Genomic DNA, 13,471 nt, shown 5'->3' with positions numbered 1-13,471 from the left:
AAGGCGGAGAAGAAGAATAGCATTTTAGTTATTAAGCATGAGAGAATTATTTTAAGATTGAAGAGAGAGAATTGATATAAATTATTTCTGATTCAGCATACTTATGTACTTGTCCACTCTTACTCATTACTCATGTACCTTTAGAATGTCAGACTACTTGTCTACACCACTAGAAGATATTATGTTATTTGTTGCTTATTGTTGCCTGCTGCAAGTTCGTTTGTTTACATCAGCTACCTTCAGTCATTTGGATTTCAAATGCATACTGACACACACAAATTTAGAGATTAAACAGTGCTCTTGTGTTTCTTGAGTGTTTTAGAGCAGAGACTGTACTAAGTACATAAGCAGAAGAAACAGCCTAGTCAAGAGTCTGAAGGTGCACACCCCATGTTAAAGCATTTGGCCATAGCTTCATACATGGCAGTATCAAGCAGCTGCTTGCTTGGAGCCATGTAGACAGAAGGCACATTCATGTATTTTGAGTACCCAGAAATATGGTAAATGATGAATAACAACTTTTCTTAAGAATTAAAAAGTAGGGGGAGTAAAGTTAGTAGGAGTTGATGCTCTAATGCACAGCAGTTTCACTTTTTCATTAGACATTGAAAGAGATTTCATTAGAGGGTCAGATCAGTAGCAATGTTGGTGAGGGGAGCTAGCTGGTGACCCAGCATGGATGGGGATGGATAGAAGGGTTAGGAAGGAGTGTTTATATAGCCTTTGACTTGTCAGTATATTTAATAATCTTTTAGCTTTGCCTAGAGCTTGCTATAAAAATTGCTGTGAGAATCAGTATTTGCTGGTAATCTAAGGGTTGGGGTCTACCACTTTACTAGCTGAGTAACCTCAGGTAAGTTAAGTAAGTGCCGTGGTGTCCTCATTTTAAATGGGGATACCTGTGTCCTAGAGTTGTTCAATATATTAAGTGAATTAATATATGTAAAATTAATATTAGAATGGTCTCTGGAATTTAAGCACTCAGTAAATGTTTTTATGTTTATATGTAGCTATTTCTTGAGGTGATGCTGTAGAGAAATCCTTATTTTTCTTACAAATTAGACCCAAGATAGGTTCAATGTTTGGACTAGAATATGAAGTTTGCTGCTTAGTTGTTACAATAGTGATTTTTTTTTCTAGCATTAAACAATTCTGAAAGTCTTTCTTTTTGTTCACTTGTAGCTAGACACCAAAGAAAGGGAAAAACTCTGTAGAATAAGTGATTTTTTAAAATGGTCAGTGTGTGGGCTTTTTTCCTATGATCTCGTCTTTTCCTTTTGCTTGCCAGAACAGTAAAAATAGATCTGGTTTCCTGGGTTATCACAGCTTGTAACAAAAAGCTTTTTGATAAAGTTGGCTGTTGGGTCAGTGGAATGAGATAACTCCTTTCTACGTAGTGTGAAATGTCCTCTAAGTATTTGTTGAGACAAAAGCATGCTGAATAGGCTAATCACACAATAAGCTTCACTTTGTGAATATGTTCAGGGCAGGAGTGTGGGTTTTCTGTGTGATAGGATACTACTGATATGTAGAAGAAGGTGAAAGGTACTTGGCACAATACCTATACCTTCTTGCTGGCCACGTGTAGAAAGAGATTGAAAGGATAAAGGGGCTCAGGATACACTTAAGGTTGGAACCTGGACATAGGCCATCACATTTTGAAATGAATTAGCTGAATTAACTGAATTCAGTACTGAATTAACTGAAAACAGAGTAGCTTTTCTACATTTGGATTAGTGCATCTCTAATTAAAAATTCTTAAGGACAGTTTGAAACTGGAGAGAAATGGTGAGGCCATGGAATTGTATACTTTAAAATGGTTAATTCTGTGTTACATAAATTTCACCTCAATTTTAAAAAAGAAAAAATTATTAAGGATAACTGGGAAGAAAACTAATATACTCACTTTTCTGTTTGTATGAAATTAAATTGTATACTTACGAGCTTTAGCCAAGGCTTCAACCTTCACATCATAGATATTGACAATAGAGGCATAGTGTGATAATTTAGAGTTAAATAGGAGACACAAATCCATATGAGGCAGGTATGTCATTTAAAAAATAATAGCTATTTGGTGCTATTATTAATAGGTAAATATAGCTGGTCTTGTCCTGTTGACCCCTGAGAGAACTAAAGGATTCTAACTTAGTGTAGAAAATGATGATCAGGGCCGGGCGTGGTGGCTCATGCCTGTAATCTTAGCACTCTGGGAGGCCGAGGCGGGTGGATCGCTCAAGGTCAGGAGTTCGAGACCAGTCTGAGCAAGAGCGAGACCCTGTCTCTACTAAAAATAGAAAGAAATTATCTGGCCAACTAAAATATATATAGAAAAAATTAGCTGGGCATGGTAGCACATGTCTGTAGTCCCAGCTACTCAGGAGGCTGAGGCAGTAGGATTGCTTAAGCCCAGGAGTTTGAGGTTGCTGTGAGCTAAACTGACGCCACGGCACTCACTGTAGCCCGGGCAACAAAGCGAGACTCTGTCTCAAAAAAAAAAAAGAAAATGATGATCAGAACTATAATACTTCCTATTTTTTCCCTCTGCTTCCTAATTTGGAATATAGGGTAGAAAGGAAATCTTAGGTCTAGTTGAGACTCAAGGTCATCCTTGGCAAAGTATCTTTGTTAATTCCCTTGGCCCTTTTCTCACTTTTAAAATAAAGAGGTTGGATCCAAATGCCCTTTCCAAAGTTTTATGATTTGGTTAGAAATATTAGACATGCGTTGCTAAGTTATTTTGTTTTATTTCTGTGTACATGAATAAGTACTTGTTAGAATTGATCACTGTTGTCTCTCTGTGAATCAACGAGGGTAAGTTGACTTTCAGGAGTACCAGTGGTAGAACTTCAGAGTTGAAGCTTTAATGGTGGGTCAGCTAGTTTGCAGTGATTAGAGCCTTGGAAGTTATTGATACAGTCTCTCTGGGGAATTGCAGGTTGTGTGAGAGAATAGTTTTTGCTCATGGATCAGATTTAAGTTGAAAGTGAATACTGATTTGTTTCTAGAATATTAAAGGAGGGTATCATATACTATCCTTTTCTTAAATCTGTTTCCCTGGGGCAAATTGGTAATATATTGTGCACAATTTACATTTTTCTGTATTTAAGAAATTTCTGTAAATAAGACCCAGATATGTTTTTTCATGGTTACACAATGTTAAATACTGAAATGGCATTAGCCATCAAGTGCTTGATTATAACCATAGAGCAAACTCTCTGACCATTTAGAAATGCATATTCTGACTATGTTCAGAAATAAAGACAGTTTATAATTAATACATGATTTTCTTTTTATGAAAACTTGTCAATCTAAAGATTAAAAGTTATTTTTTATTTTAGGATATATTTAGATTTATAGGAAAGTGAAGATAATACAAAGAGTTCCCATATATCCCACACCCAGTTTCCTCTATTATTAACATCTTACATTAGTATGGCATATTTGTTACAATTAATCAACTCTCATACATTATTATTAACTGAAGTCCATAGTTTATTTAGATTTCCTTAATTTTTACCTAATGACCTTTATTTGCTCTAGGATCTCATATAGGATACCACATTGCGTTTAGTTGTCATGCTTAGGCTTCTCTTGATTGTGACAATTTCTCAAGACTTTCCTTGTTTTTGATGATCTTAACAGTTTTGAGGAGCACGGTGTTTTACAGAATGTCCTTCAGATGGGATTTGCCTGATTTTTTTAATGATTAGATGGGGGTTATGGTTTTTAGAATGATCACAGAAATATAGTGCCACTCTTATCACATTTTATCAAGGGTACATAGTGTCAACATGACTTACCACTGTTGTTGTTAATCTGGATCACCCGGTTTAGGTAGTGTTTGTCAGGTTTCTCTTTCTCTCCATGTCCATATTATACTCTTTGTAAGGAGGTCACTGTGTGCTACCCACACTTAAAGAATGAAGGATTATGTTCTACCTCCTAAAAGTGGAGTATCTACATTAATTATTTGGCATTCTTCATGGGAGATTTGCTTTTTTCTCCCTCATTTATTCATTTATTTATATCAGTATGGACTCACGAATACTTATTTATACCTTGAGTTATGGTCCAAGACTACTTTATTTTCTTGCTCAAATTATTCCAGCTTTGGTCATTAGAATTAGAAGCTCTTTCAGTTGTCTCCTATGTCCCTTTAACTTATCCCCATCAATTTTTTCCCCCACTTCCTAACTTTCTGGCATAACGAGATGCTTCAGGCTCATCTTGAATATTTCCTGCCTCAGTCCTAGAATTAGTCATTTCTTCAAAGATGCCTGGTTCCTTTTATCAGAGAATGGTATTAGAAACCAAGATCTGGGTGCTAGGTATGCTTGTTGCTTACTGCGGTGTCCGCTAAAGATTTTTTTTTTTCAGAGATAGGGTCTTGCTCTGTTGTCCAGGCTGGAGTGCAGTGGCATGATCATAGCTCACTGTAGCCTTGAACTCCTGTGCTCAAGTGATCCTCCTGTCTCAGCCTGCCAAGTAGCTGGGACTACCGGTATGTGCCATCACATCTGGCTTTAGAGATGGGGTCTTGCTGTGTTGCCCAGGCTGACCTCAAGAGATCCTCCCACAATGGCTTCCCAAAGTGCTGGGATTATAGGCCTAAAGATTTTAATTAAACTTTATTTATGTTTGAAAGGGATGGAAATGTCATATTTAAGGGTGAAAAAAAGTTTAGGGAGCCTGGCAAGGTGTCTCATTCCTGTAATCCTAGCACTCTGGGAGGCCAAGGCTGGAGGATTGCTTGAGCTGAGGAGTTCAAAATCAGACTGAGCAAGGGCGAGACTCCATCTCTAATAGGAAGAGAAAAATAAGCCAGGCTTGGGGGCACACCTGTAACCCCAGCTACTCAGGAGGCTGAGGCAGGAGGATCGCTTGAGCCCAGGAGTTTGAGGTTGCAGTGAGCTGTGATGATGCCACTGCACTCTACCCGGGGCCAGAGGGAGACTTTGTCTCAAAAAAAAAAAAAAAAAAGTTTAGGCTTGTTCCTAATTTAGACTTCTTTCTCCCATTCTTTTTTATCTTTTCTGCCTACGTCCTTTTACTACAGTTTTATTGGTACTAGCACTAGATCTTAAAATATGTAAAATCTCTATTACACTAATTGTCTGTAGCTATAATACATAGAATTTTAAACCCTTCAGATTATACCCATAGGAATGAGTATGCATTCTTGCTCTTTTCATAAAGCAGAGGCGTCAGGGCAGGGCGTTTCATGTCGTTGACTAAACTCTGAAAGAGGAGTTTGTTAGTCGTTATTGCTTCCTATGGAAGTAAGACATTTTGGATGTGTGAATCAGGTTCTGATAATGCTCTAAAGGAATCGCCACTGGTTTCATAGTGTATGTTTTTTCTTTTCTCTCCCTCTCCCATCTTTCCTCTCTGCTGACTTTGTGATTTAAATAAACCAAGCCGCTGAAACATAGCCAAGATTCTACTGCCATTAGGAAATATTTAGAGTTGATAATGATTTAAATAGCTCCAGTGCAATAGTCTCTTACTTAAACTCCTACAACACACTGGCAGTTAAAGTGAATGAGTGAAGCTGGCCTGAAATAAGAGACGATGCTGCGTACATTGTGTGAATGAGTGTCTACAGAAGGCAGGTACTTCTCAGCTCCAGTATTTTATTGCTAAGTGGGAATGCATGATCATAGTGTGATCTTCTGATTTTTAAAAAGAAGCTGTAAATCTATTTTCATTCAAAAATTCCTGATTTTGGAGATATTGGCACAGTTTTTCAAAACACTGTGTAGGCTCCAGTCAGATGGGGTCCATAGAAAACGAAAACAGAGGGTGGGTGGGCAGGGGAAAAAAAAATGAAAACAAAACCAAAAATCACTATGTAGGCCACTGCACTGAGGCCCCTGTTTGACTTAAGATCGCCACTGTTTGACCTAGGTTCACACCCTGAACCAGTGCTTCTCTTGTAGTTTCAGCAAGTACTGATCTTGAGGAGAGGGGCTGGGTGGGAGTTAGGACACCTTGGTTCTGATTATAGTTTTGCTAATTAGCTGAATGCCACTGGGCAAGGGGAAACCTCTTTGAATCTCACTTTTCTGAGTTGTAAAATATGACAGTAAACTGGAGAATTTAAGGTTCTCCCTTACTCTTTATTATTTTATATATTTACACATATATTTCACTTGGACTGTAAAACAATGACCATTTATGGCTTGAGGACATCAGGAAGTCTAACCAGTCTAAGTGCTTTAGTAATGGAGGAGACCATTATGTTTTCTCTAGATGTAGTTTCTTCTAGGCCACAGAGGATTCTGTTTTTTTTTTTTTTTTTTTTTGTTGAGACAGAGTCTCACTCTGTTGCCCAGGCTAGAGTGAGTGCCGTGGCGTCAGCCTAGCTCACAGCAACCTCAAACTCCTGAGCTCAAAGGATCCTCCTGTCTCAGCCTCCCGAGTAGCTGGTACTACAGGCATGCGCCACCATGCCCGGCTAATTTTTTCTATATATATTTTTAGCTGTCCATATAATTTCTTTCTATTTTTAGTAGAGATGGGGTCTCGCTCTTGCTCAGGCTGGTCTCGAACTCCTGAGTTCAAACGATCCGCCCACCTCGGCCTCCCAGAGTGCTAGGATTACAGGCGTGAGCCACCGCGCCCGGCCGCCACAGAGGATTCTTACCTGCTTTCCTGAACTCTTGGCATACTTGCTGCCTCCCAGTCTTTATCTGGCAAATTGTGCACATATTAATGCATTAAGTTTCTGTTTTTTCAAGTAAATGGTAAACTAATTCTAATGTGATGAAAGCAGTGTTGATAAGGTGGGGTTTGGGGGGAATAGTTGTGATGATGGGTGGAAATAGTAAAGCTGACAGTGACAGTATTAGTTAAGGAGAACATTTTTAAAATTTGATTTATTTCATTGTCTTTAGTTTGAACTAATCAATTGGTGACAGTTTTGGTATGGGTGTAGTGATGTCTTTGATGTTCATTGCTTAAAGTCAGCTGCCCAAGATCACAGAATGACTTGTACTAATTACTCTAACAGCAACACTGAAATCTGAAAAACTATGTTCTGGAATTCAGTCTACAGGGATAAGGAAAGACCGTTACTTCCTCCTTTGATTTCACATTACTTTTTATCTAGCAGGTGCTTTTATAGGAAGATTAAGATTCTTCTAGAAAAATCTTAAAGATAAGAGAAATAAATTTTTCATATACTTTAAGAATACAAGTTAATGATTAACTTAATACTCATAGATCAGCTGTAGCATTTTTTGTAAACATATGGTCATTTGGTTCTTGGCATTGTCTTTGAGATAAATCATCTTGATGTAATTGTGATTTAGTAAGAATCATACCTCTGTCCTTAAAGTCAGTCTGAATTCTTGTTTTGTGTAGATTGTCCATTTTTTTAGAGAAAACTTTGTATTTGAGTGCTATATAATATGAGCATTTATCATGTAATCTGTCATCGGAATGTCTGTTTACAAGTAATGAGCCTCTGTGAGCCTCACAAAGCAAACTTAATCCTAAACCCTTAATTAAGCAGAAGTGTAAACTGATGGAGTAATAGACAAGCAGGATTTATGTTTACACAGTAATTGCAATAATTTTGACCAAAACATTTGGCCAAATTGTCACTAATTCAGAATCCCGTAGAATCATTAATGGAAACTGTGTATGTAGCAGTTTTGTTTTTTTTGTTTTTTTTTTGAGACAGAGTCTCACTCTGTTGCCCAGGGCTAGAGCTTGGCGTCAACCTAATTCACAGCAACCTCAAACTCCTGGGCTCAAGGGATCCTTCTGCCTCAGCCTCCAGAGTAGCTGGGACTACAGGCATGTGCCACCATGCCCGGCTAATTTTTTCTATATATTTTTTAGTTGTCCAGCTAATTTTTCTTTCTATTTTTAGTAGAGACAGGGTCTCGCTCTTGCTCAGGCTGGTCTCCGAACTCCTGAGCTCAAACGATCCACCCGCCTCGGCCTCCCAGAGTGTTAGGATTATAGGCGTGAGCCACTGTGCCTGGCCAGCAGTTTGTAGATAGTACATAGTTATAAGTATTCAGGAGAAGAGTGTATATAAAAGGTATTTCTCTTCAGATGTATAGGCTTTGCTTTTTAGCTCTAATGATAATAATTCAGGAGGTTCTAAGTCAGCATATTATTTTTCTTCTAAAAATACGTGTATGAATGTTACAGCTCTTTTAGAATTTGTCTAAAAGACAATAATAATAATAATAATAAAAAAAAATACGTGTATGTATGCATACCTAATAAAAATTAGTGCTTTTTTGAATACATTCCTTAGCACTTAGTATTAGGTCAAACCATATGAAATTCCAGTTTTTGTAGGTTAAATAATGATCAAATACCAACAATTGTATATCGTTCTGCCTAATAGATAATCGGTTTTGTTGACATGAACAGAGTGAAATCATAAAATGGTAGACTGAAAAAGAACTTCATGAATAATTCTCTTTTTGTAAGCAAAGTGAGGTAACTTGCCCAAGATATATTCAGTTTATGGCAGAGGTAAAGAGAGGTTAGGTTATCTGCCAATAGTGGATTATTTTTAATCTGTCTTGAGTTATTGTTAAAAGCTTTTTTTCCCTGTTTTCCTTCTGTAGAAGGAAAGGCATAATCAGAAGCCATGTATTTGACTGTGGCCTAATGCCCATGGAACTCCTCATAGAAACGAACACCATCACAAACGCTATCCTCACATGATAGACTTACATAGTGTAAGATTTTTAAAATACTCCTCAGAATATAAAAAGAATATTATTAAATAACTGTTGCAAGTCAGACTGTGAGAGGCAGTATCAATCATAATATTTGAGATGAATACGTCAGATTTTCACAGCATTTTTGTAGAAATTTAAGGTAAAAGTTTATATGAGAGATTATTTTGCTGCCTTTTTGTGGCCTTGGAACAAACCTTGGGATAATAATTTTTACTTCTTATATGTATCATGGAAATCTTTTACTGTGTAAAAGTCCCTGAATAGAAAGTCAGGAGATTTGGTTCTCCTACCAACTAGTATAATTTTTGGATTTGTTTTGTTCATCAGCTTTCTTGTTTGTAAAATGAGGATGTTAGATATGTAAGATCTTTGTATTAGGGTAGTTAATGCTATTGGTTTGAACATATCTAGCCATTTCAGTTGCTTTACAAAATAATGGTTTATTTCTTGCTCACATCATAGACTGAGTGCTTGGCCTGTGGCTTTCATGTGATTGAGGAATTTCAGCTCTTTCCATCTGGTGTCTTTGTGTCTTCTACTACATCTTTTGTATTTAGTTAGTTGACAGCAAAGAGCACCAGGAGAATCTCTTAAAAATGTTTTGTAGTGAAGCCTATTTCTTTAGCTTACGTTGCATTGACTAGAATCCAGTCACATGGTCTCAACTGCTAACTCCAAGGGAGGTAGGAAATGTATATCTGAATACCCAGAAAGAAGCAAGATTGCCATCTCTGCCCCAGTCCCTTCAGTTTGTATATTTTCTGATTCTATATTCACTATCAAAATCTTTTTCCTGTTGCACATTGCTTTTTGTACCTTTGATTACTCAGAATTTACTTCCAAATTTCTTGAAAGGAATTTAGTTTGTAAGTCAAAACAGTTCTTTGGTGATTGCTATATTTAGAAGTGCCACCCCTCTCCCAATGATTATATCATATTTTTTTATGGTTTTGTTTGTGGTTTAAACTTCTCTTTTATCTCATTATGCTTTGCTTAGTTTTGAATGATTAAAAACACACCAGTTGCAAAAATCTCCCAGTGCTTGTATAAGAAATACAATAGAATATTAAACACAACCAAAATCAGAGCCACAGGGTCATTGTCCACCCACATTCAGTCTATCAGCCCACTAGCAGAAGGGAGAACATACAAACCTTATACTGTCTTTTAAAGGTCAGCACATGCAGACTTTCAGACCAATAGAGAAACACATTCCAGTGAGAAGGCAAAGTTCTCATTGCCTTCTGCCCACTTTAGATTAAATTTGGAGAGTCAGCAAAAGTCTTTCAGTTGATTTCAGCTGCTGTTTTAAAGTCATTTCCATCCTTCCTCCTCCTTCTCTCCTCTATTTTTTTTTCCTGTGATACGTTATATGTGCTCTTTTTTATGTAAGTACCACATAGAGCCTTCCTATGTTAGTAAATTTAATGAGAATAATCTAAGCATAAGTATTAAATGTATTCTTTTCTTAAAATATATAATTAGCTCAAAATAATTCCATAGTTCGGTTTGCATTATATTTGGATCAAGTTTCTTGTGTAGTTCCCCTCTAGTAAACTACCCTCTTCCCTGTTTTTAGTTGCCTCTTTTTTTCGTATGCCATCTGTACCACATGTCTGAGGTCAGTCAGCTTTTTAAATTATACTGTCAGAAACATTCGGGTTTTTAAATTGTACTATTAATTTTAGACAGTTGTTTCTAGATCTAGTGCATTATCTTCATCGTGGGATTTCATTTCATTTCTCTTGTATGTTAATGGTACTATTTCTTGGATACTGTGGCTTTCGTAGGATACTGTATTCATTTGTCATTTTCCTGGACTCTGTACTGTGAAGTTTATTTTCAGAAAGGGTGCCTAGAAAATAAACTTTTTGGATTTTTTTTTTTTGTTTTTTTAAATTTCCCACTTTAGTCCTCACTTAATAGATTAGTTGGATATAAAAATCTAGCTTCAAAATAGTTTTTTCCTGTTCTAAAGGCACTACTCCGTTGTTTCCTAGCATCTAGTGTTACAATTAGAAACAAAGAAGCCAATCTGTTTCTCATAACTTGGTAGCTCCTGCTGAGGGGAATTTTCTTTTCTTTCTGTTTTTTTTTTTTTTTTTTAAGATACAGAGTCTTGCTGATTTGCACAGGCTGGATTCAACTCCTGGGCTCAAGTGATCCTCCCACTTCAGCCTCCTGAATAGCTGGGATTACGTGTAGATGCCACTGCACCTGACTGAGGGGAATTTTCTTTTTGTTTTCCTTGTTTCCCTCTCCTGTCCCTCCATCATGTCTGTTTTCTTCATTCCCCCAATGATTATGAAAATATTATCTGCTGAGGCTTTATTGTTTTACCTTTCACATTTAGACCTGCCATCCAACAGGAATTGATTTTTGTATAGGCTGTGAGGTAGGACTCAAAAGTATCCAATTGACCTGGCATCATATATTGAAAAGACAGTTCTTTCCCCCACTGCTCTGCACTGTCACATTTGTCATATATCAAATATCTATATGCATGTGGTTCTGTTTTGAAAGTGTTTTCTTGCACTGGCCTCTTTCATGGTGGCGCTGGTACCACAATGTCTTCATTACTCTATTTATGTGTTTTTAATTTCAAATGTATGAAATTGCCATAGGTCAGAAACTGTCATTAGTTTTCATCATTATCATATGGTTCAGTCCATTGAGTTTTGATATCCGGTAGCTTAAGTTCCTATAAATTTGTTCTCTAAGATTGTCTTGGCTATTTTCATTTCCATATAAAATTTAGAATCAACTTTTCAACTTTATTTAAAAAGAAAAAACCTACTAGATTTTGCTTGGGATTATGTTGAATCTGTAGATCAGTTTGAGGATAATTGACATCTTTAAAACATTGAGTCTTCCAGTTCATGTACATGATCATGATCCTGCCATTTATTTGTGTTTAATTTTTTTTTTTTTTTTTTTTTAAGAGACAAGGTCAAGGCCGGGCGCGGTGGCTCACGCCTGTAATCCTAGCACTCTGGGAGGCCGAGGCGGGTGGATTGCTCAAGGTCAGGAGTTCGAGACCAGCCTGAGCGAGACCCCGTCTCTACTAAAAATAGAACGACATTATATGGACAACTAAAAATCTATATAGAAAAAATTAGCCGGGCATAGTGGCGCATGCCTGTAGTCCCAGCTACTCGGGAGGCTGAGGCAGTAGGATCGCTTAAGCCGAGGAGTCTGAGGTTGCTGTGAGCTAAGCTGATGCCACGGCACTCACTCTAGCCTGGGCAACAAAGTGAGACTCTGTCTCAACAAAAAAAAAAAAAAAAAAAAAAGAGACAAGGTCTTGCTCTCTTGCTCTGCTGTGTGGACTGGAGTGTAGTGGTGTCATCATAGCTCACTGCAACCTCAAACTCCTGGGCTCAAGCAATCCACTTGCCTCAGCCTCCTGAGTCACTGGGACTATAGGCATGAGCCACCACGCCCAACTAAATTTTTAAATTTTTTGTAGAGACAGGGTCTTGCTGTGTTGCCCAGGCTGGTCTTGATCCCTGGCCTCAAGCCATCCTTGGGGCTCCCAAAGTGCTAGGATTACAGGTGGGAGCCACTATGCCCGGCCTTTTTGTTTATTTTCTCAGTAGTAGCCATAGATTTATTTCGTTAAGTTATTCTTAGATAATTTTTAAAATGCCATTGTAAATGGTATTTTAAGTTTTTTAGTCTTCCACTTGTTTTCATTGGTATGTGGAATTACAGTTGGGTTTTTAAAATTTACTTAGAGTTCAACATTTTTGCTAAATTCATTTACTAATTCTAATAGTTTATTTCATTTTCTATGTATACAGTCATGTTGCCTGCAAATAATGAGTTGTTGTTGTTTTTTTTTTACTTTATAATCTTTATGCTTAAAAAAAAATCCTTACACTTTTAATTTTTTTTTTCTTGGCTCATTGCACAGTATTGATTAGAAGTGACCGTAGTAGACATTCTCATTTCTACCTTATCTTAAGGGAATGGTATTTGTGGTAGGTTTTTAAAAAAAAATTTTGTAGATACCCTTTGTCAGAGAAAGGATGTGCCTTCTGTCCTAATCTGCTGAGTCTTTTTTTCCCCAGAGCCTTTTCTGACTCATTTGAGAGATGAACTTTTGGTTTCTTTCCTTAATCTGTAATGTGGTGAATTACATTAGTAGATTCTTCTAATGTTTAATTAACCAACTTGGTTCAAAATACATCTTTTATACATTACTAGATTTGGTTTGTTAATATTTATTTTAGAACTTTTTCATCCAATTCAGAATTTTTTCATCCAATTCAGGGATCAGCATACTATGGCTCACACAAGTCAAATTTAGCCTACTGCCTATTTTTGTGTAATCTACAAGCTAAGAATGGGTTTCACATTTTTAAATGATTGACAGAAAATTAGAAGGAGAGAAATGTTTCATGACAGGTGAGCATATGAAATTCAAATTTCAGTGTTCGTAAATAAAGTTTTACTGGAACACAGACACACTCATGTATTGTCTATAGATCCTTTTACACTATAAAGAATTATTGAGTACAGGGAGTTCTTGACTTTTGCACAGTAGTATGGAACTTGAAAAATGGCCATGCAGGGGGAAAGTATGTAAAGCAGTGTTAATCTGTGGGAAAAATTACAAATTTTCTGTGACCTTTGGAAATTTTTTGTCAAAACTTTAAAAGCTCTCTGTTGTCTGTTATAAATGTATAGGAAAATGAAAAAATAGAAAAACTAATATTTAGTACACTGTTATTTAAAACATTAAAAACACTGAGAAC

The 13,471-nt window shown here is 36.8% G+C and overlaps 1 protein-coding gene across 4 annotated transcripts in view; it reads left to right on the top strand.

The window, feature by feature from the left end:
* The window catches only part of MAP4 (microtubule associated protein 4), a 205,785-nt gene that overhangs the window by 51,655 nt on the left and 140,659 nt on the right, over nt 1-13,471 (top strand). The window lies entirely within an intron of this gene.

The sequence above is a fragment of the Eulemur rufifrons genome, chromosome 7 (assembly GCF_041146395.1).
Source record: "Eulemur rufifrons isolate Redbay chromosome 7, OSU_ERuf_1, whole genome shotgun sequence".
Lineage (NCBI taxonomy): Eukaryota > Metazoa > Chordata > Mammalia > Primates > Lemuridae > Eulemur > Eulemur rufifrons.
This window is presented reverse-complemented; position numbering and strand designations above follow the sequence as displayed.